This window comes from Melospiza melodia, chromosome 25 (assembly GCF_035770615.1).
Source record: "Melospiza melodia melodia isolate bMelMel2 chromosome 25, bMelMel2.pri, whole genome shotgun sequence".
Classification (NCBI taxonomy): domain Eukaryota; kingdom Metazoa; phylum Chordata; class Aves; order Passeriformes; family Passerellidae; genus Melospiza; species Melospiza melodia.
This window is the reverse complement of record NC_086218.1, coordinates 12,013,559-12,036,079: the sequence shown is the minus strand read 5'-3', so window position 1 is coordinate 12,036,079 and position 22,521 is coordinate 12,013,559. Positions and strand designations below refer to the sequence as shown.

The window sequence follows — 22,521 nt, the reverse complement described above, 5'->3', positions numbered from 1 at the left end:
CTGCGTCAAGATTTTTACTTCTGGAACACTTGCAATATTCAAAATAAAAACCCTGCCTCTACTTAAATAGAAGTCAAAACATTCCCTTTCTCTTAAACTATATTTCCATATTTTTATATTTATATTCCCATTTATAATTTATAATGCCATATAATGTTATTTATATTCTATGCTACAACTCTTCATATTACTTACATATATTTATATTTAAATTTCTATTCATAGTTTAGCAATTTCTCTTTATATATTTATTACATATTTCTATCTTAAGATCCACATTTCTATATTGCTTATATTATTTAAAATAAAACTCCTGCCTCTAACCAAATAAAAACCAAGGACACCCCTTTATTTGAACCAGATTTAAAATTTAGGAAGTAAATTTATTTTTCAAAATTATAATGATATTGATATGAATATTTTTATTTACTTTTATTAATAGATATTATATATATTAGAGAGAATACCTTCTAATATAATCATAGATATATATTTTCTGTATTATATATATTTTCTTACTTATATTTCTTTAAATTAAATATGTATAGATATTTGTATTTCTATATATATTTGTATATCTGAATTTATATTTTATTGCTATCATTTAAAAACCCCAGCCTATAACCTAATAAAACCACCCAATTTACTTTAACTCTATTTAAATATTTTTATATTTACAATCTATATTTATATATCTTTGTATATATATATATATATATATAATAGACTATCATTTACCTATATGATAATATGTTACAATTATATACCATGTATTATAGTTTTATGTATGTATCTGTTATCTATATTTATGTTTACCACTCTAATGTTATATTTATTTTTAAATGTATATTTATTTCTATTTTCATCTCTACATTAAACCATGTCAGTTCATTAACCCGACGCACCAGAGCCACAACAATACTGTACCTTTGTCAGCACCGGCACGCAGCACACGCCCATCCCATCGCAGCACAGCAAAACAAAACCTATTTCTGTTACTAACGGAACAAATATCCCACAACGTCACTGAACCCTAATAAAAACTCAAATAAACCTAACTGTAAATAAATTTTAAATCCCACTATAAAGTAGCCCAAAACCTCCGCACATGCTCATCATAAACTTCCTCCTAAACCAGTATCTCAAAAACCCCAAAAAACTCAAACACACCTTGAAAATGACACAACTGCTAATAAAAACAAACACCCATTAAAAATTAAATCAAATCAACGCACTAGACTCAAAACTGCACAACTGACCCTAAACATTATTAAAAAAAGTCCCCAAAGCTCGACCTTTATGTTAATGCACAAATAATAACATGTAATCTATAAAAGTTATTTCAAAAAATTAAAAAAAATAATTAAAACCATGAAAATAAAAAACCTAAACTATTAAAATATTAAAAAATATCACTACCTAAATTAAAAAACATATTGCCTATAAAAACCCACCATATAAATGCCCCTGTCCCAAAAAATAAAAATAAAAAAAAATATTGAACCACAAAGAAATCAGAACTTAGGAACACCAAAACCATAATGTTCAAAAAGTCACACCACATCCCTTATCATACACCAACTACAAACAACAGAAAACAATACAATGAATTCTTAAAAACCACCTTAAAACCACTACATTGAAAAACATTTCAAAAATTAAAAACTGCATCTAACAAAAGCCATCTAATAAATTCACACCCAAAACTCCAGCAGCCCAGCTGGCCCTACCAAAGCTCTAGGTTTATACATACAGTAAACAAAACCAAAATCCCAGTAATACCCATCAGAAATCTATGAAAGAACCCTACTGAAATTAATCCTGCCTCAAATACAAACCAACCCATCCAGAAAGTCAGCTTCACTCAAAAAACAATTTACACAGAGTTAATAATACCAAGAAATAAAACAACACACCATATACCACCAATGAATATCATAGTGAAGGAAAAAAAAAACACTACATTTTTTCCTTTTTGTTTTTTAAACTAACTTCTTTTATTAGCTAGAACAAAAGCTTTTGCCAGGACTGTAACAACAACAACAACCTCTTTTTCTTCTTCTCCTTCTGAAATGTCCCTTCTCACTCCCAAATTCCTCTCAACTCCTGAGTTTACATCCAAGCAAAAAGCAAAATTCGTGCACTCGTGCGTTCGCTGCTCCTGTCAGATTCTCTTTCCCTCCACATCTTCTTACACTTTCAGTCCTCACGCTGTCCCGCTGTGATGAGTCTGACAGAAGAATTGGCACATGTTAACAGAGCATTTCCCTCCCTCCCTCCCTCCCTCTGCTTTCCTCAGCGCATTTCAATCCATCCCAGGCCTGCAGTGATGCACGCTCACCCCAAAGCTCACAGCAAGCATGCAGCAGCTCAGGCTCACTCGGCTCCAGGGCCCAGAGCCTGCAGGCCCTGCAGCTGCCACACGGATGGACCAGGTTCCCTCCCCGGGTGCCCAGAGGGAAACCTGAGGGCAGGCGTCCACCCCGAGGGTGCACCCGCAGCCCCGGGCAGGCATGGAGTCGCCGGCTGCTCTCTGGGGACGACACCCTCCCTGCAGGCCACACTGCCTCGTCCTCTCCCTCCCTGTGGGACAGGCACCTCCAGGGTCTGTGACCAGCCCCCTTCCGTCAGCATCCAGGGGCTCTGTCAGAGCCAGAGGGCTCAATTCGTGGTGAGTACCGATGGCACACAAATAGCAGCCCGAGGAAATCGTGTTCTGGCCTCTAAGTGCTTGGGACAGGGTCTGATTTTTTGTTTTGTACTTGTATGAAGATTAGTACAACAGGGCTCTGATGGATGACATGGCAACACAGAACTAAACACTCCTCGACAGGATTACATCGACTTCTAGGAAAAGACAAAAGCTTAGGACCCTTCTGAAATCTACTTTTAATCCAAAGCACGGGGATTGTCAGCATGCTGCACCTTCCAGCTTTTCAAAGCAGCTTACCTCTCAAGACCAGGAAACATTGATTTCTACAGAAACAATGGGCAACCCCCAGGCTAATCTCAGCACTACTGTTTAATAGGGGACCTGCCAGCGTGCCAGTCCAGCTTCAAGTGTGCTTTACTTCAGTCTAACGTCCCCACAAAATTCTTCTCACATCTTCCAACCCTGAAATCTTATTTTCCCCTAAAGCTTCTCTTCATTAGCAATTTCCAAGTAACATGGTATTTTTACAACATTCAAAAATGTCATGCTGGACTGTGCTAGAGAGTAATCTGCAAATATAAGCTTAGCAAAGTTTGAATTGCCTTGTCCAGAGAAAAAACCTACAAGTGAACACCTACACCTGCCTACAAAGAGCTAACAAGCCCCTGGCAGCTGCCAGCATCAAAGCACAGCGGATGTTTCTAATACAGGGTAAGGATAACAACATCACCTTCTGTTCTCTCCAGCTTCTTTTCCCTGCAGTCATATTTTGCTTCTTATGATTTTTTTAGTCTCTGTATCTTCTTGGACAGCACCGAGCCCGACGACAAGGATACGAGAGTCTTTCCCTGCCGGACAGAGAGAACCAGGAAAACAGTTAAAATAAGAACAGGGCAGTTTGAAATTCGTACTTGCAACGAGAAGCAGCGCCTAACCAACAGAACAAAAGCAAACAAAGCACGACACCTCCCTGGGGACAGAAGACTCACAAACTCTCCAGGATTCACAATTCTAGCGACCAAACCCTTCAGGACAGCAGCCAAGTGTCCCCTGGGGTGGTGCTGCACCAAAGAACCATCTGAGAGGTTCCAAAGAGTGAAATGCACAATATTTTGCAAAGACAAAAAATGTTGCAAAATAACAAAAATACAATAGATGTAAACTACAGGGCAAGAGTACAAGTGTTACCTTTGGGAGCTGGAACCATCCAGGTGAGCACCTGATAACTGGATCCTCACCAGAGTTTGAACCCTTCAGGACACAGAAGGGTTTTCCCCAGGAATTTCACAGACTGAGTTTTGATAGAAGCACGCTCGCCGGATCCTCAGAAACGTCACCCATTCTCCAGGTGTCTGGAGAGAACTGCAAATGGCTCTCACGTAGTTGGAGCTAGTTCTGTAAGGTCTCAGGGTGAATTTCACCAGATGCAACCAAACTGGGCAACTCCCAGTGGGACAGAAGGAACCCAAAGCTTGGGTAAGCAGAGCTGCAGCAAATACTGAGGAAACAAACATAACAGCGTAAAAAATAATAAACCATCCTTTTTTTTCCTCTTGCTTTTGTTTTTTTTTCTTATTCAGATCAGCATAGCAATTAAAGAGAAGGTGAAAAACTCACCATTACTGAACATTTCATCACCTGTAAGCTGAGCATCCTTAGCATAGGGGACTCCAAAGTTAAAATTCACCGGTCCCTGGGAAATGAAACCAAATATCGTATGGTAAACAATCAAACAGCAGACATAAAAATTTGTTTCCGCTAAGGACTTTCAGGTACGTATGTATCTTTGCATTACACATTAGAACATACACTTTATACCATCACCTAATACATAATAATTTACCTTTAAATTTTGATAGTATAGCATGAATTTTTAACTTAAACTGGTGATCTATTATTATTCAGTTGGTGCCTAAAGTTATTTCTGCTGTCACGTTCAAAAAAACATGAATTTTTTTTACTGGAATGAGCAATTGATTTCAAAGTCATCACAAGCCCACCAAAACACAAACCTGGGTTCACTGGACGGGCCTGTGAGCTAGAAGTAGTTAGGCTTGTACTTCCCTCTTGTTCTTCCAGAACCAATAAATCCTGTCAACAAAACCAGGATCTTTAGCCCGCTGCTGTGAAAGATTCTACAAGGATGATGGTTTGATTTGTGTTTAGAAGTTTTGATTTGAAATGGCCAGTTCAATGGATAAAGACAGTTTACGTAGTATTACATTACTATTATTATTATTTCTATTATTATTTTTACTAGTACTACTGCTATTGTTATCACCTGCTACTGGAAGAAACAAACCAGTAGTACCTATACTTAATTACTTTTATTTCCAGAAAATAATAAAGAAAAAGAACCAAACCAAAAAAAGTCACTTCCTACCTTTTATATCAAGGGATGAAAAATTTCTCTTGGGCTCTTCTCCAATTTATCAAGACTCATAGCACTGAAAGGCAAACAAAACAGTGCTTTATAGAAGGCCAAGTGCACGTTTCAAGGCTGAACCACTAACTGATTGCAGTGACAGCACTTACAACATGAATCGTTCCCAGAGCCTCTGTGAAATGGAATGTTCTGTGGAACTGCCGTTTCTTTCCCAAAACACTAACTTCCAACACTTCCTAATCGTATTTTGTATTTTAAAACAAAAGAAGTTAGTGAGACTCTGTGAGGAGGTCAGGTTTAAATTTATTTCCTTCCAAAGCTCAGAGCTCTGTTCCATCACCCTTCCCTTTGGCTCTACACTGGATCATGGTGAGCAGTTGAGGAGTGCTCAAGAACCAATTCTATTTCTCTCTTTTTCTAGTTCTCTCTATTCCTAAATCATTCAAGACAAGTCAAATGAAAAATGACAAGTTCAGCATCAAAGTCACACTTTTCCCCTTTGTCTGGTCAACAACAGGCTCTAAATCCACTTATTGCTGCCTTCAAGGTTTAAGACTTGCAAAACCATTTTTACATGTTTTACAGGTTTATCATAAAACCCACAGAACGCAAGCTGTGAATTACAGGAAAAGGTACACAGGCAAATATCTAAAGGGATCACTTATTTGTAAATACATACCTTGATAGAGAGCGCACTGAGAACCTTTCCGTGGGACTCTAAGGGAGACGTATTTTCTCAGTACCCTGTAAACAAGAAAAGCTACGATATATTACAGGACATCCCCACTTTTTCTACATATTCAAATAGGATTTTTAATAAAAACAGTTCAGTTACAAAAGAAGGAAGAAAACCAAGCTAATTTTACTCAGCTGTATTTACTGCCGATTTAGAGAAAAATGCCGGGCCGCGTCGCCCGTTGCGTCACACGCCGCGCCAGCAGCAGTGCCTGCCGGGAGTTGGAGTCTCGGGCTGACAGCCACTCATGTGCCGCGATAGCCGTTGCGTCACACGCCGCGCCGGCAGCACGGCCTGCCGGGAGTTGGAGTCTCGGGCTGACAGCCACCGCTCCGTCCCCCGGGAGCCACCGGGACCTGCACTCCCTCCCGGGCATCAAACGGGTCCTTCGCCCCAGGGCGGGGAAGGACCTGAGGCAGCACCGCTCTTCCCGGATGCCCTCTCTTTTTCCCTCCAACTCTTTTTACTTTTTTCACCCTGTTTTTCACCACTTCCCTTCCCTTTTCCTTTTCCCTTTCCCTTCCCTTTCCTTTCCCCTTTCTTGTATTTCTAATCTTGGTTTACCTTTCCACCTTTAGAATAAAAAAGCAGCAGTAGAAACTTTCAGGCTACCCGAGAGTAAAAAAAAAACTCTGCAAAACGAAAATGATTTAAAGAAAACTATTTATTCCCTGGGAGCCTGAAATTTTCTACTGCTGCACGTGACACAGAGCTTTTATTCCTTCTTATAGATAGTTATATTTTACATATATTTATAGTTTATATTGATGCATTATATTAATAACTATATTTAATATGCACCTTATTCAAAAATATACGGGAATTTTTTTTTTATTATTTACCATATCTACTGCTACAACTTATTTTTCCTTATATTTCTAATTTTTATATAAATCTTTAATGTGTTTATGATATATTTCTATACTTATATTTCTACCTTTATATTATTTGTATTTGTAATTTTTACACTAAAACCCCTGCTTGGGCAAAGAAAAAACAAAACCATCCATTATTTTAAACTACCTATTTTTTTTTATATTTATATTTATCATAATATACAACAAATGATAGATATATATAGATAGATAGATCACATCCATATTTATATCTATTTTATATCCATTTCCTATATTATTTTAAAAAAATATACACAGTATTACTTGTACTATATATTGTATCAATTTATGTTATTTTACATTTACAATTTATTATTAATTTTTTATATATCTGCATATAGTTGCAATACATTTATATATTTGTATTTTTGTTTGGGTTGTATTTACATTTATATTCTCTATTCATATATCTATAAACATACACAATACTCTATTAAAATTAGAATAACTTATTGTAACATATAATGACTCATGTTACATGTTAAATTTTAAAAATTGACCGAATATATAAAAATAAAATTGGCCCATTCCCATTGCTACACATCTATTTCTTTTGTTTCAATATAGTTAGAGTCATAATTGCATATTTAAAATCCAATTCCTAAATGAAATGACAGAACAAACAGCATCAAATTCCCACCAATATCTTCCAAAAACATCAAGATACCTCCAACAGCCAAACAAGTGTCAGCAAAAAAACAAAGAACACTCTTTTCAATAACAATTCTCATCACGACAGAAAAATGGAACCAAAATAAAAGAAAATCCTATAGAAACACACACAGCAAATTACAAAAAGTACTAAAAAAAAGTCAAACCAATCTACTAAACTCAAGACAGTGCCACTCACCCTGAACGACGTTACTAAAAAAAAATAAAAAACAACAAAATTCTACCTCTACACTAACTCAAAGAATAAACAATCCTCTGTAAAAATAACTTTAAAACCTGAACTAATTAACAAAATGGAAAAACATCTCAACCACTAAAAACTAAGAAATTGACTACTCAAATAAATAAATACTTTAAAAACCCACCATATAAAAACCCACGTTCCCAAAATAAACCATGATAAACAATACGCAAATACATTAAAAGACAACAACAACAACAACCAAAAAAAGAAAATAAAGAAAGCAACAACAAGAATAATACCAAAAAACACAGATAAACTGAAATCTGAAACAAAAAACTTATTCCCAACTGAATAAACCCATAGTGCCTCAAGCTATCAAAATAAAAATACCACCTAGAAACAAACACAAAGACTAAAGACAAACGTAACCATAAACAATGTCCCCCAAATTACCCGTAACCATAAAACATACACTACAATCAAACAAACCAAACAAATAAAAGCCCTGGAAGACGATAAACACACATGCAATTATCGAGATTAAAAACCCGCTGCTATGAACGACACGACGCTACCCCAAGCCGCCCAAAACAAACACTACACACTCACGCTAATAAAAGCCACCGCAACAGAATTAAAATGCGAACCGCTGCTTCGCGCTACGACCCGTAAAAAACATTGCGCGCCCTTCTAAACATAATACCCCGGCAAAAAAATATATATCCGACTACAAAACCCAATCCAAAACAAACCATTATCATCCCTACCGGCACCGAGAACCGTGCCCACTCAGGAAGAACACCATATCCCTTAGCGGACAGCCGCTGCAAACCGAACCCAGCGATGCCATCAACGCCTCCAAAGCGCCTCCGAGCCACGGCACCGCCGAACTTGGAGCGGCCGAACCCCGCGCTCGCTGCCGGCCCCGGACGGAGCGCGGCTCCCGGCAGGAAAGCGGCTCCTGCGGCGGCCGCTCCGGCACGCGGGGCCGGCGCCGCCCCGGGGAGCCCCGCCCGCTGCCCCTGCCCGGCGGGGCCGGCACCGGGCGCGGGGCTACCGGCGGCGCCCGAGCCCCGCGCCCGGAGCGGACGGAGCGGCCGGCACCGCCCGGGCCGGCGCAGCAGCGCCCGCGCCGCCTCTGCCGCCCTTGGCCGGCCCGGCCCGGCTCCGCTCGGCTCCGCACGGCTCGCACCGGCGCGGCTCCGCCACTGCTGCCCTCGGCCGGCCCGGCCGCGCCGAATCCCCCGTGCGCCCCGGCAGCTGCCCGGGCCGTGCCAGCAGCGCTCCCGAGCGGGAACGTTCCGGGCCGGGCCGCGGGCACGGGCAGCGCCCTCCAATGCAGCGGCACAGCCCCATTGCAGCCCTGCAAACGCTGCCGGAGCTGCGGCTTCCCGCAACCAACCCCGAAACCGCAGACGGGGCGCACCTCACTTCAACAAGGGCAAAGAAATGTGTTCTCCCCTCCAATTTCACCCCCTAGGAGAGCAGAAAAGTAGGGGCGCTCCCCAAATGAAAGCCTTCGACTGATGGGAAAGGGCGATTTCGACCTCCATTCAAACCCTTGAAAAGGAGGGACACCAGGGCTGCCCCCGCCATTTAAACCCGAGGGTGGTGCAAATGGGGTGGCTGCCTTCAAATCAAACCCATAATACCACAAGAATACTTTTCCCATTCCCCTTAGAATAGAACCCCCGGGATACCCCTAACAGCCTGGAAAAGGCAGCTTTTCCTGCAATCAACACCCTTAAAACCACAAGTCAAGAGGGATCCCCTCAGGTCAAACGCAGACAATAAAAGAAGAGGAGCTGCTTCCTTCTCCTTAATCCCTTTTGTCTTCATAAGCTCCATTTGTGTTCCTGGGGAACCGGGGAGGGACTGGCAAGATGAAATTGCAAAGGGGAAGGAGAAAATTCCCCGCTCCGAACCCACACGGGCTCACCTGTTCGGCTGCTGCTCCCCGGCACAAAGATTCGTCCCTCGGCGCCTCCTTTAAGCGATGCTCCACGTACCCAAGCGCGGATCCAGGTGTTCCCCCCGACCCTGTGGGAAGCTCCCGCAGTCCTTCCATGAGACAGCGCCGGGAGCCGCCCATAAACCCCTCCACTCAGCAGCTCCATGCAAAAGGGAGCTGAGGCAAAGCCTCCCCCTAAAACAGCCTCGCCCCGGCAGGAGCCGGCCCCTCATCATCCTCACACTCACACCTGGGCTGCTCCGAGCCCCCATCATCCTCACACTCACACCTGGGCTGCTCCGAGCCCCCATCATCCTCACACTCACACCTGGGCTGCTCCGAGCCCCCATCATCATTACAGCTCACACCTGGGCTGCTCCGAGCCCCAATCATATATTTTTCATATTTATATTCGCATTTATATTTAGAATTTATATTACTCTAAAATAAAAATTATATTATATATTGCATCTCTTCATGTTACTTGCATAGATTTCTATTTCTATTCATAGTTTGGTATTATATCTTTATATCTCTATATATTTATTATATATTTCTGTATGTCGATTTACATTTCTAAAGTACTTATATTATTTAAAATAAAACCCCTGCCTCTAACGAAATAAAAAGCAAAGACACCCCTTTCTTTACAACACATTTAAAAGTTTAAAAATAATTTTGTTTGTCATAATTTTGTTCACATCTATATTTGTAATTTTCATTTGTTATATTTATAGATATTATATATATTGGAGAGAATACCTTTTTATATAATAATAGATATATTCTTTTGACACAATAGATTTCTTTTACTTATATTTATATGTATTAAATATTTATTGATATCGATATATATATGATATATTTGCATTTCTAGTTTTATATTTTTTATGAAAACTCCAGCCCATACCCCAATAAAAGCCAAACAATCCCCAATTTATTTAAACTATATTTAAACATAAATCCTGTCACAGCTGCATTGCACAGCAGTGCTCCAAACTAATCTGACACTTGTTCATCTCCTGGACCTGAAACTGAACCCGCTCACCTTGATCGCACATGGCAGAACCATTTTCGTACCTTTTTCTGGCATGTCTTGGGTTTTTTCTTGAATTTTTGGTGGCCTTTCTTGCCTCTCTTTCTTGACTTGTTTCTTGGGTCTTTTACTCCCTTTTTCCTTGATTTTTTTCTGGCACTTCTTGGGGTTTTTTCTTCGTTTCTTCTTGCCCATCTTGGCGTTTTTCCTGGTTTTTCCTTGCCCCCCTTGGGGTTTTTTTTCAGGTTTTTTTTTTTTTTCCCTGGGTTTTCCTTTTCTGGATTTTTTTTTCCCCATCTTGGTTTTTTGTTGCGATTTTTTTTCTTGCCCATCTTCGTTTTTTTTTTTGGGTTTTTTTTTTTTTTGGTTTGGTTTTTTTTTTTTTTTTTTTTTTTTTTTGGTTTTTTTTTTTTTTCTTTTTCTTTTTTTTTTTTTTTTTTTTTTTTTTTTTTTTTTTTTTCCCTAGGTTTCTCCTTTCCCTCCAGGTTTTTGGTTTTTTTTGTCTGTCTTCCTTCCTTCCTTCCTCCCTTCCTTCCTGTCCTTCCTTCTTTTTTCCTTTCATTTCCTTTCCTTATTTTTTTTTTTTCTTTTTCTTTCTTTCTTTCCCTGCATTTCTAATCTTGGTTTTCCTTTCCAGCTTTAGAATAAAAAAGCAGCAGTAGTAACTTTCAGGCTACCTGGGAGTAAAAAATACTCCAAACGAAAATGATTTAAAGAAAACTATTTATTCCCTGGGAGCCTGAAATTTTCTACTGCTGCACTTGATAGAGAGCTTTTATTTCTTCTTATAGATAGTTGATATTTTATACTTTATACAGCGCCCCCTGCCGTCTGCACCGGCGCACTGCAGGCACAGCGCTGCGGCGTCGTTCGGTTCTGTTTAATGAAACTCGGCTTGGTTCGGCTTGGTTCGGCTCTTGGTCTAAACTCGTTTCAGTTCGGCTCTTCGGCTAAACTCGGTCGTATTCGGCACATTGTGTAAATGCGGCTCAAGTCGGCTACACTCGGCTATCGGTTCCAGTCGGCTATCATCGGCTCTTGGTGTAAACTCGGCTGTTTCCGGCCGCACTGGGCTCTTCGGTGAAACTCGGCTGTTTCCGGCCACACTCGGCTCTTCGGTGAAACTCGGCTCTTTCCGGCCGCACTCGGCTCTTCGGGGAAACTCGGCTGTTTTCGGCCGCACTCGGCTCTTCGGTGAAACTCGGCTGTTTTCGTCAATTTATAAATAAATTTATATTCTATATTACATCCGATGCGAGTAGGTATTTATATTTTGTATATATTTTTATTCATATTTTTTATATTTATTAAATATTTCTGTGTCAAGATTTTTACTTCTGGAACACTTATAATATTCAAAATAAAAACCCTGCCTCTACTTAAATAAAAGCCAAAACATTCCATTTCTTTTAAACGATATTTACATATTTTTATATTTATATTCCCATTTATAATTTATATTGCCATATAATGTTATTTATATTCCATGCTACAACTCTTCATATTACTTACATATATTTATATTTAAATTTATATTCATAGTTTAGCAATTTCTCTTTATATATTTATTATATATTTCTATCTTAAGATCCACATTTATATATTGCTTATATTATTTAAAATAAAACTCCTGCCTCTAACCAAATAATAACCAAGGACACCCCTTTATTTGAACCAGATTTAAAATTTACGAAGTAAATTTATTTTTCAAAATTATAATGATATTTATATGGATATTTTTATTTATTTTATGCATAGATTTTATCTATATTAGAGGGAATACCTTCTAATATAATCATAGAAATATATTTTCTGTATTATACATATTTTCTTACTTATATTTGTTTAAATTAAATATGTATAGATATTTGTATTTCTATATATATTTGTATATCTGAATTTATATTTTATTTCTATCATTTAAAAACCCCAGCCTATACCCTAATAAAACTGCCCAATTTACTTTAACTCTATTTAAATATTTTTATATTTACAATCTATATTTATATATCTTTGTGTATATATATATAAAATAGACTATCATTTACCTATATGATAATATGTTACAATTATATACCATGTATTATAGTTTTATGTATGTATCTGTTATCTATATTTATGTTTACCACTCTAATGTTATATTTATTTTTAAATGTATATTTATTTCTATTTTCATCTCTACATTAAACCATGTCAGTTCATTAACCCGACGCACCAGAGCCACAACAATACTGTACCTTTGTCAGCACCGGCACGCAGCACACGCCCATCCCATCGCAGCACAGCAAAACAAAACCTATTTCTGTTACTAACGGAACAAATATCCCACAACGTCACTGAACCCTAATAAAAACTCAAATAAACCTAACTGTAAATAAATTTTAAATCCCACTATAAAGTAGCCCAAAACCTCCGCACATGCTCATCATAAACTTCCTCCTAAACCAGTATCTCAAAAACCCCAAAAAACTCAAACACACCTTGAAAATGACACAACTGCTAATAAAAACAAACACCCAATAAAAATTAAATCAAACCAACACACTAGACTCAAAACTGCACAACTGACCCTAAACATTACTAACAAAAGTCCCCAAAGCTCTACCTTTATGCTAATGCACAAATAATAACCTATAATCTATCAAAGGTATTTGAAAAAAATTAAAAAAAAAACCCATGAAAATAAAAAACCTAAACCATTAAAATACTAAAAAACATCACTACCTAAATTAAAAAACGTATTGCCTATAAAAACCCACCATATAAATGCCCCTGTCCCAAAAAATAAAAATAAAATAACTGTCAAACCAGAAAGAAATCAGAACATAGGAACACCAAAACCATAGCCTTCAAGAAGTCACACCACATCCCTCATCATACACCAACTACAAACAAGATAAAACAATACAATGAATTCTTAAAAACCACCTTAAAACCACTACATTGAAAAACATTTCAAAAATTAAAAACTGCATCTAACAAAAGCCATCTAATAAATTCACACCCAAAACTCCAGCAGCCCAGCTGGCCCTACCAAAGCTCTAGGTTCATACATACAGTAAACAAAACCAAAATCCCAGTAATACCCATCAGAAATCTATGAAAGAACCCTATTGAAATTAATCCTGCCTCAAATACAAACCAACCCATCCAGAAAGTCAGCTTCACTCAAAAAACAATTTACACAGAGTTAATAATACCAAGAAATAAAACAACACACCATATACCACCAATGCATATCATAGTGAAGGAAAAAAAAAAACACTACATTTTTTCCTTTTTGTTTTTTAAACTAACTTCTTTTATTAGCTAGAACAAAAGCTTTTGCCAGGACTGTAGCAACAACAACAACCTCTTTTTCTTCTTCTCCTTCTGAAATGTCCCTTCTCACTCCCAAATTCCTTTCAACTCCTGAGTTTACATCCAAGCAAAAAGCAAAATTCGTGCACTCGTGCGTTCGCTGCTCCTGTCAGATTCTCTCTTTCCCTCCACATCTTCTTACACTTTCAGTCCTCAGGCTGTCCCGCCGTGATGAGTCTGACAGAAGAATTGGCACATGTTAACAGAGCATTTCCCTCCCTCCCTCCCTCCGCTTTCCTCAGCGCATTTCAATCCATCCCAGGCCTGCAGTGATGCACGCTCACCCCAAAGCTCACAGCAAGCATGCAGCAGCTCAGGCTCACTCGGCTCCAGGGCCCAGAGCCTGCAGGCCCTGCAGCTGCCACACGGATGGACCTGGTTCCCTCCCCGGGTGCCCAGAGGGAAACCTGAGGGCAGGCGTCCACCCCGAGGGTGCACCCGCAGCCCCGGGCAGGCATGGAGTCGCCGGCTGCTCTCTGGGGACGACACCCTCCCTGCAGGCCACACTGCCTCGTCCTCTCCCTCCCTGTGGGACAGGCACCTCCAGGGTCTGTGACCAGCCCCCTTCCGTCAGCATCCAGGGGCTCTGTCAGAGCCACAGGGCTCAATTCGTGGGGAGTACCGATGGCACACAAATGGCAGCCTGAGGAAATCGTGTTCTGGCCTCTAAGTGCTTGGGACAGGGTCTGATTTTTTGTTTTGTACTTGTATGATGATTAGTACAACAGGGCTCTGATGGATGACATGGCAACACAGAACTAAACACTCCTCGACAGGATTACATCAACTTCAAGGAAAAGACAAAAGCTTAGGACCCTTCTGAAATCTACTTTTAATCCAAAGCACGGGGATTGTCAGCATGCTGCACCTTCCAGCTTTTCAAAGCAGCTTACCTCTCAAGACCAGGAAACATTGATTTCTACAGAAACAATGGGCAACCCCCAGGCTAATCTCAGCACTACTGTTTAATAGGGGACCTGCCAGCGTGCCAGTCCAGCTTCAAGTGTGCTTTACTTCAGTCTAACATCCCCACAAAATTCTTCTCACAACTTCCAACCCTGAAATCTTATTTTCCCCTAAATCTTCTCTTCATTAGCAATTTCCAAGTAACATGGTATTTTTACAACATTCAAAAATGTCATGCTGGACTGTGCTAGAGAGTAATCTGCAAATATAAGCTTAGCAAAGTTTGAATTGACTTGAACAGAGAAAAAACCTACAAGTGAACACCTACACCTGCCTACAAAGAGCTAACAAGCCCCTGGCAGCTGCCAGCATCAAAGCACAGCGGATGTTTCTAATACAGGGTAAGGATAACAACATCACCTTCTGTTCTCTCCAGCTTCTTTTCCCTGCAGTCATATTTTGCTTCTTATGATTTTTTTAGTCTCTGTATCTTCTTGGACAGCACCGAGCCCGATGACAAGGATACGAGAGTCTTTCCCTGCCAGACAGAGAGAACCAGGAAAACAGTTAAAATAAGAACAGGGCAGTTTGAAATTCGTACTTGCAACGAGAAGCAGCGCCTAACCAACAGAACAAGAGTAAACAAAGCACGACACCTCCCTGGGGACAGAAGACTCACAAACTCTCCAGGATTCACAATTCTAGCGACCAAACCCTTCAGGACAGCAGCCAAGTGTCCCCTGGGGTGGTGCTGCACCAAAGAACCATCTGAGAGGTTCCAAAGAGTGAAATGCACAATATTTTGCAAAGACAAAAAATCCTGCAAAATAACAAAAATACAATAGATGTAAACTACAGGGCAAGAGTACAAGTGTTACCTTTGGGAGCTGGAACCATCCAGGTGAGCACCTGATAACTGGATCCTCACCAGAGTTTGAACCCTTCAGGACACAGAAGGGTTTTCCCCAGGAATTTCACAGACTGAGTTTTGATAGAAGCACGCTCGCCGGATTCTCAGAAATGTCGCCCATTCTCCAGGTGTCTGGAGAGAACTGCAAATGGCTCTCACGTAGTTGGAGCTGGTTCTGTAAGGTCTCAGGGTGAATTCCACCAGATGCAACTGAATTGGGCAACTCCCAGTGAGACAGAGGGAACCCAAAGCTTGTTTTACCCAAACCTTGGGTAAGCAGAGCTGCAGCAAATACTGAGGAAACAGACATAACAGGGTAAAAATAATAAAACTATTGCTTTTTCTTTAATCTTGCCTTTTTTTTTTTTTTTTATTCAGATGAGCAAAACAATGAAGGAGAAGGTGAAAAACTCACCATTACTGAACATTTCATCATCTGTAAGCTGAGCATCCTTAGCATAGAGGACTCCAGAGTTAAAATTCACTGATCCCTGGGAAATAAAACCAAATATATGACAAACAGTCAAACAGAAGGCGTAAAAATTTGTTTCCTCTACGGACTTTCAAGTACGTATCTTTGTATATATCCTACACATTACAACATACACTTTACACCATCTCCTAATATATAATAATTTACCTTTAAACTTTGATAGTATAGTGTGGAGAAATGGCTCCATGACAGAGGTCACGCAGACATTCGCTCGTTAGCCGACCAGGAGCTGGGAAAGTACCGAACACAGGTATTTTTGAGTTTTGCACCTGCAAGCTAGCGTGTGCCTGGGCCTAGCTGGGTAGGATAACAAGTAGACAGAGAGACGTGGGAAATAGGGAATGTAGGCCCAAAGGAATGAGGAAGAGTTGATGGTATAGTTTAACCAATAGATCGCTTGGCTTACAGAATATTCATAAGCTTATTATGTGCTGTATAAGTGTCTGATACTCTCTGCAATAAACATAGCTTGCTGATCTCATATTGAGTGTCCGAGTCTTCCCTCACCCAAGAGTATAGCATAAAATTATTAACTAAAATTGGTGATCTATTATTATTATTAAGTTGTGCTTAAAGTTATTTTTGCTGTCATGTTCAAAACAATTTTTTTTTTTTTACTGTAATGAATGAGCAATTGATCTCAAAGTCATCACAAGCCCATCAAAAAAACAAAGCTCTATTCACCGGGCAGGTCTGTGAGCTAGAGGGTAGTTAGGCTTGTACTTACCTCTTGCTCTTCATGAACCAATAAATCCTGTCAACAAAACCAGGATCTTTAGCCCACTCCTATTAAAGATTCTACAAGGATGATGGTTTGATTTGTGTTTAGAAGTTTAGATTTTAAATGGCCAGTTCAATGGATAAATAAAGACAGTTGAAGTAGTATTACTTTACTATTATTATTATTATTATTATTGGTATTAGTATTATCAGCTACTGGAAGAAACAAACCAGTAGTATCTATACTTAATTACTTCTATTTCCAGAAAACAATAAAGAAAAAGAACCAAACCAGAAAAAGTCACTTCCTACCTTTTGTATCTCAGGATGATGAATTTCTCTTGGGCACTTCTCCAATTTATCAAGACTCATAGCACTGAAAGGCAAACAAAACAGTGCTTTATAGAAGGCCAAGTGCACGTTTCAAGGCTGAACCACCAACTGATTGCAGTGACAGCAGTTACAACATGAATCAGTCCAAGGGCCTCTCTTAAATGGAATGGAATGTTTTGTGGAACTGCCATTTCTTTCCCAAAATACTAACTTCCAACACTTCCTAAACTTATTTTGCATTTTAAAAACAGAAATTAGTAAGACTCTGTGTGGACATCAGGTTTATTTCCTTCTAATGCACAGAGCTCTGTTCCATCATCCTTCACTTTGGCTCTACACAGAATCATGGTGAGCTTTTTAGGAGTGCTCAATAATCAATTCTATTTCTTTTCCTAGTTCTCTCTCTTCTTCAATAATTAAAGGCAAGTCAAATGAAAAATGACAAGTTCAGCATCAGAGTCACACTTTTCCCCTTTGTCTGCTCAAGAACAGGCTTTAAATCCACTTATTGCTGCCTTCAACGATTCAGACTTGCAAAACCATTCTTACATGTTTTACAGGTTTATCATAAAACCCACAGAACACAAGCTCTGAATTACAGGAAAAGGTACACAGGCAAATATCTAAACTGATTACTTATTTGAAAACACATACCTTAATTCAGATTGCACCCAGAATGTTTCTGTGGGACACTAAGGGAGACATATTTTGTGAGTACCCTGTAAACGAGAAAAGCTAGCATAGATTACAGGACATACTCACTTTTTCTGCATATTCAGATAGAATTATTAATAAAAACAATTAAGTTTAAAAAGAAGGAAGATAACCAAGGTAATTTTACTCAGCTATATTTACTCCCGATTTAGAGAAAAAAAAAAGGCCCGGGTGCTGCAAAGAAAAAAAAAGTGAACCACAAACGCTTACAGTAGAATTTTAAAACAATCGCTTGGATAAAAGAATCTTATGGAACGTGAAGTAGAAAAAAAGTGAAACCACTATCAGACCTGCCTATTTTCTCACCAGTGTACAAGAAAATCCTAAAAGCAGTATGAAGTCACTGCCTAAAACCGGTCATGGGATGTAACCAAGAACAATTTAGGCATTTGCTAATCTAGACAGAAACCTTTTCTGGATGCAAGTGTCAGATCACAAGTTTTGTCTTTCAGAAGCTCGACAATGCTGGAAAGCATTTTCCCCGGGGCTCGGGAGGGCAGGGGCGGAAGGGGGGGTCACTTTGCAGCTCGCACCTGTGCCATCCGAAGCACACAGCCCGCCCGCTCCCTGCGCTGGGCATTCTCCCGGCCATCTCTGGCTTTACCGCCCAGCGCCGCTCCATCCGCTGTCACGGCACAAAGAGCCACGGGCACTAACGCAGGCAGCAGCCCCGCCATGCCGGCGATACCGCAGCGCTCCCTGCTCGCAGCGCCCAACACGCGGCGGAGCCGCCTCCGCCCGCAGCACCGGCAGCAGCCCGAGGGAGACGGCTGCAGCTCGGGGGCTCCTCCGGCGCCTCCACCAGCCCGAGGGCGGCCGCCCCACCGGGACCGCGGGAGCGCCCGGCGCCGCTCGCCCGGGGCGGCTCCTGCAGCTCCCGGCCCGCGGCAGCAAAGCACCGCCTCGCCCCCCGCCCCCGGCACCGCTGAGGGAGGCCGAGGAACCGGGCGGACGCTCCTTCCTCCTGCTCAGCTCCGGGCGGGCGGCCAGACGGAGGCTGCGCCCCTCCAGCGTCGCTGTCCCGCGCGGGAGAGGCGCCGGCAGCTGCCCGCGCACAGCCCCGCGCGGCCGCCTGGCACGCCAGCCACTCATGTGCCGCGTCGGCCGTTGCGTCACACGCCGCGTCGGTAGCACGGCCTGCCGGGAGTTGTAGTCTCGCGATGACAGCCACAGCTCCGTCCCCCGGGAGCCACCGGGACCTGCACTCCCTCCCGGGCATCAAACGGCTCCTTCGCCCCAGGGCGGGGAAGGACCTGAGGCAGCACCGCTCCTCCCGAATGCCCTCTCTTTTTCCTTCCAACTCTTTTTACTTTTTTCACTCTGTTTTTCACCACTTCCCTTCCCTTTTCCTTTTCCCTTTCCCTTCCCTTTCCTTTCCCCTTTCTTGTATTTCTAATCTTGGTTTACCTTTCCACCTTTAGAATAAAAAAGCAGCAGTAGAAACTTTCAGGCTACCCGAGAGTAAAAAAAAAACTCTGCAAAACGAAAATGATTTAAAGAAAACTATTTATTCCCTGGGAGCCTGAAATTTTCTACTGCTGCACGTGACACAGAGCTTTTATTCCTTCTTATAGATAGTTGATATTTTATATAAATTTATAGTTTATATTGATGCATTATATTAATAACTATATATAATATGCACCTTATTCAAAAAATATACGGGAATTATTTTTTAAATTATTTACCATATCTACTGCTACAACTTATTTTTCCTTATATTTCTAATTTTTATATAAATCTTTAATGTGTTTATGATATATTTCTATACTTATATTTCTACCTTTATATTATTTGTATTTGTAATTTTTACACTAAAACACCTGCTTTGGCAAAGAAAAAACAAAACCATCCATTATTTTAAACTACCTAAATTTTTTTTATATTTATATTTATCATAATATACAACAAATGATAGATATAGATAGATAGATACATATATCACATACATATTTATATCTATTTTATATCCATTTCCTATAATATATTTAATAAAATATATGCAGTATTACGTGTATTATATACTTTACAATTCATGTTATTTTACATTTACAATTTATTATTAATTTTTTATATATCTGCATATAGTTGCAATACATTTATATATTTGTATTTTTGTTTGGGTTGTATTTACATTTATATTCTCTATTCATATATCTATAAACATACACAATACTCTATTAAAATTAGAGTAACTTATTGTAACATATAATGACTTATGTTACATGTTAAATTTTAAAAATTGACCGAATATATAAAAATAAAATTGGCCCATTCCCATTGCTACACATCTATTTCTTTTGTTTCAATATAGTTAGAGTCATAATTGCATATTTAAAATCCAATTCCTAAATGAAATGACAGAACAAACAGCATCAAATTCCCACCAATATCTTCCAAAAACATCAAGATACCTCCAACACCCAAACAAGTGTCAGCGAAAAAACAAAGAACACTCTTTTCAATAACAATTCTCATCACGACAGAAAAATGGAACCAAAATAAAAGAAAATCCTATAGAAACACACACAGAAAATTACAAAAAGTACTAAAAAAAAGTCAAACCAATCTACTAAACTCAAGACAGTGCCACTCACCCTGAACGACGTTACTAAAAAAAAATAAAAAACAACAAAATTCTACCTCTACACTAACTCAAAGAATAAACAATCCTCTGTAAAAATAACTTTAAAACCTGAACTAATTAACAAAATGGAAAAACATCTCAACCACTAAAAACTAAGAAATTAACTACCCAAATAAATAAATACTTTAAAAACCCACCATATAAATACCCATGTTTCCAAAAAAAACCCTGATAAACAATACGCAAATACATTAAAAGACAACAACAACAACAACAACAAAAAAGGAAAATAAAGAAACCAACAACAAGAATAATACCAAAAAACAGATAAATCTGCAACAAAAAAATTATTCCCCACTGAATAAACCCATAGTGCCTCAAGCTATCAAAATAAAAATACCACCTAGAAACAAACACAAAGACTAAAGACAAACGTAACCATAAACAATGTCCCCCAAATTACCCGTAACCATAAAACATACACTACAATCAAACAAACCAAACAAATAAAAGCCCTGGAAGACGATAAACACACATGCAATTATCGAGATTAAAAACCCGCTGCTATGAACGACACGACGCTACCCCAAGCCGCCCAAAACAAACACTACACACTCACGCTAATAAAAGCCACCGCAACAGAATTAAAATGCGAACCGCTGCTTCGCGCTACGACCCGTAAAAAACATTGCGCGCCCTTCTAAACATAATACCCCGGCAAAAAAATATATATCCGACTACAAAACCCAATCCGAAACGAACCATTATCATCTCTACCGGCACCGAGAACCGTGCCGCTCAGGAAGAACACCATATCCCTTAGCGGACACCCGCTGCAAACCGAACCCAGCGATGCCATCAACGCCTCCAAAGCGCCTCCGAGCCACGGCACCGCCGAACTTGGAGCGGCCGAACCCCGCGCTCGCTGCCGGCCCCGGACGGAGCGCGGCTCCCGGCAGGAAAGCGGCTCCTGCGGCGGCCGCTCCGGCACGCGGGGCCGGCGCCGTCCCGGGGAGCCCCGCCCGCTGCCCCTGCCCGGCGGGGCCGGCACCGGGCGCGGGGCTACCGGCGGCGCCCGAGCCCCGCGCCCGGAGCGGACGGAGCGGCCGGCACCGCCCGGGCCGGCGCAGCAGCGCCCGCGCCGCCTCTGCCGCCCTTGGCCGGCCCGGCCCGGCTCCGCTCGGCTCCGCACGGCTCGCACCGGCGCGGCTCCGCCACTGCCGCCCTCGGCCGGCCCGGCCGCGCCGAATCCCCCGTGCGCCCCGGCAGCTGCCCGGGCCGTGCCAGCAGTGCTCCCGAGCGGGAACGTTCCGGGCCGGGCCGCGGGCACGGGCAGCGCCCTCCAATGCAGCGGCACAGCCCCATTGCAGCCCTGCAAACGCTGCCGGAGCTGCGGCTTCCCGCAACCAACCCCGAAACCGCAGATGGGGCGCACCTCACTTCAACAAGGGCAAAGAAATGCCTTCTCCCCTCCAATTTCACCCCCAGGAGAGCAGAAAAGAAGGGGCGCTCCCCAAATGAAAGCCTTCGACTGATGGGAAAGGGCGATTTCGACCTCCATTCAAACCCTTGAAAAGGAGGGACACCAGGGCTGCCCCCGCCATTTAAACCCGAGGGTGGTGCAAATGGGGTGGCTGCCTTCAAATCAAACCCATAATACCACAAGAATACTTTTCCCATTCCCCTTAGAATAGAACCCCCGGGATACCCCTAACAGCCTGGAAAAGGCAGCTTTTCCTGCAATCAACACCCTTAAAACCACAAGTCAAGAGGGATCCCCTCAGGTCAAACGCAGACAATAAAAGAAGAGGAGCTGCTTCCTTCTCCTTAATCCCTTTTGTCTTCATAAGCTCCATTTGTGTTCCTGGGGAACCGGGGAGGGACTGGCAAGATGAAATTGCAAAGGGGAAGGAGAAAATTCCCCGCTCCGAACCCACACGGGCTCACCTGTTCGGCTGCTGCTCCCCGGCACAAAGATTCGTCC

The 22,521-nt window shown here is 41.1% G+C and overlaps 3 long non-coding RNA genes across 6 annotated transcripts; all 3 read right to left on the bottom strand.

Annotated features, from left to right (window-relative positions):
* Nucleotides 1-2,038: 2,038 nt before the first annotated feature.
* LOC134429211 (uncharacterized) lies at nucleotides 2,039-21,333 on the bottom strand. 4 transcript variants are annotated; one of them, XR_010030548.1, is made up of 7 exons: nucleotides 21,315-21,333; nucleotides 5,719-5,783; nucleotides 5,037-5,100; nucleotides 4,271-4,346; nucleotides 3,842-4,151; nucleotides 3,384-3,501; nucleotides 2,039-2,230 (listed from the first exon to the last, which is right to left on the bottom strand). It is a non-coding gene; the product is annotated as an uncharacterized LOC134429211 (long non-coding RNA). The 4 variants fall into 4 exon arrangements; XR_010030547.1 differs by having other exon boundaries at nucleotides 21,300-21,318; XR_010030545.1 differs by lacking the exon at nucleotides 21,315-21,333 and having other exon boundaries at nucleotides 5,719-5,941.
* Nucleotides 13,802-16,056, bottom strand: LOC134429212 (uncharacterized). Its single transcript, XR_010030549.1, has 3 exons — nucleotides 15,659-16,056; nucleotides 15,201-15,318; nucleotides 13,802-14,051 (listed from the first exon to the last, which is right to left on the bottom strand). It is a non-coding gene; the product is annotated as an uncharacterized LOC134429212 (long non-coding RNA).
* Nucleotides 16,760-18,736, bottom strand: LOC134429213 (uncharacterized). Its single transcript, XR_010030550.1, has 2 exons — nucleotides 18,484-18,736; nucleotides 16,760-17,955 (listed from the first exon to the last, which is right to left on the bottom strand). It is a non-coding gene; the product is annotated as an uncharacterized LOC134429213 (long non-coding RNA).
* Nucleotides 21,334-22,521: the final 1,188 nt, after the last annotated feature.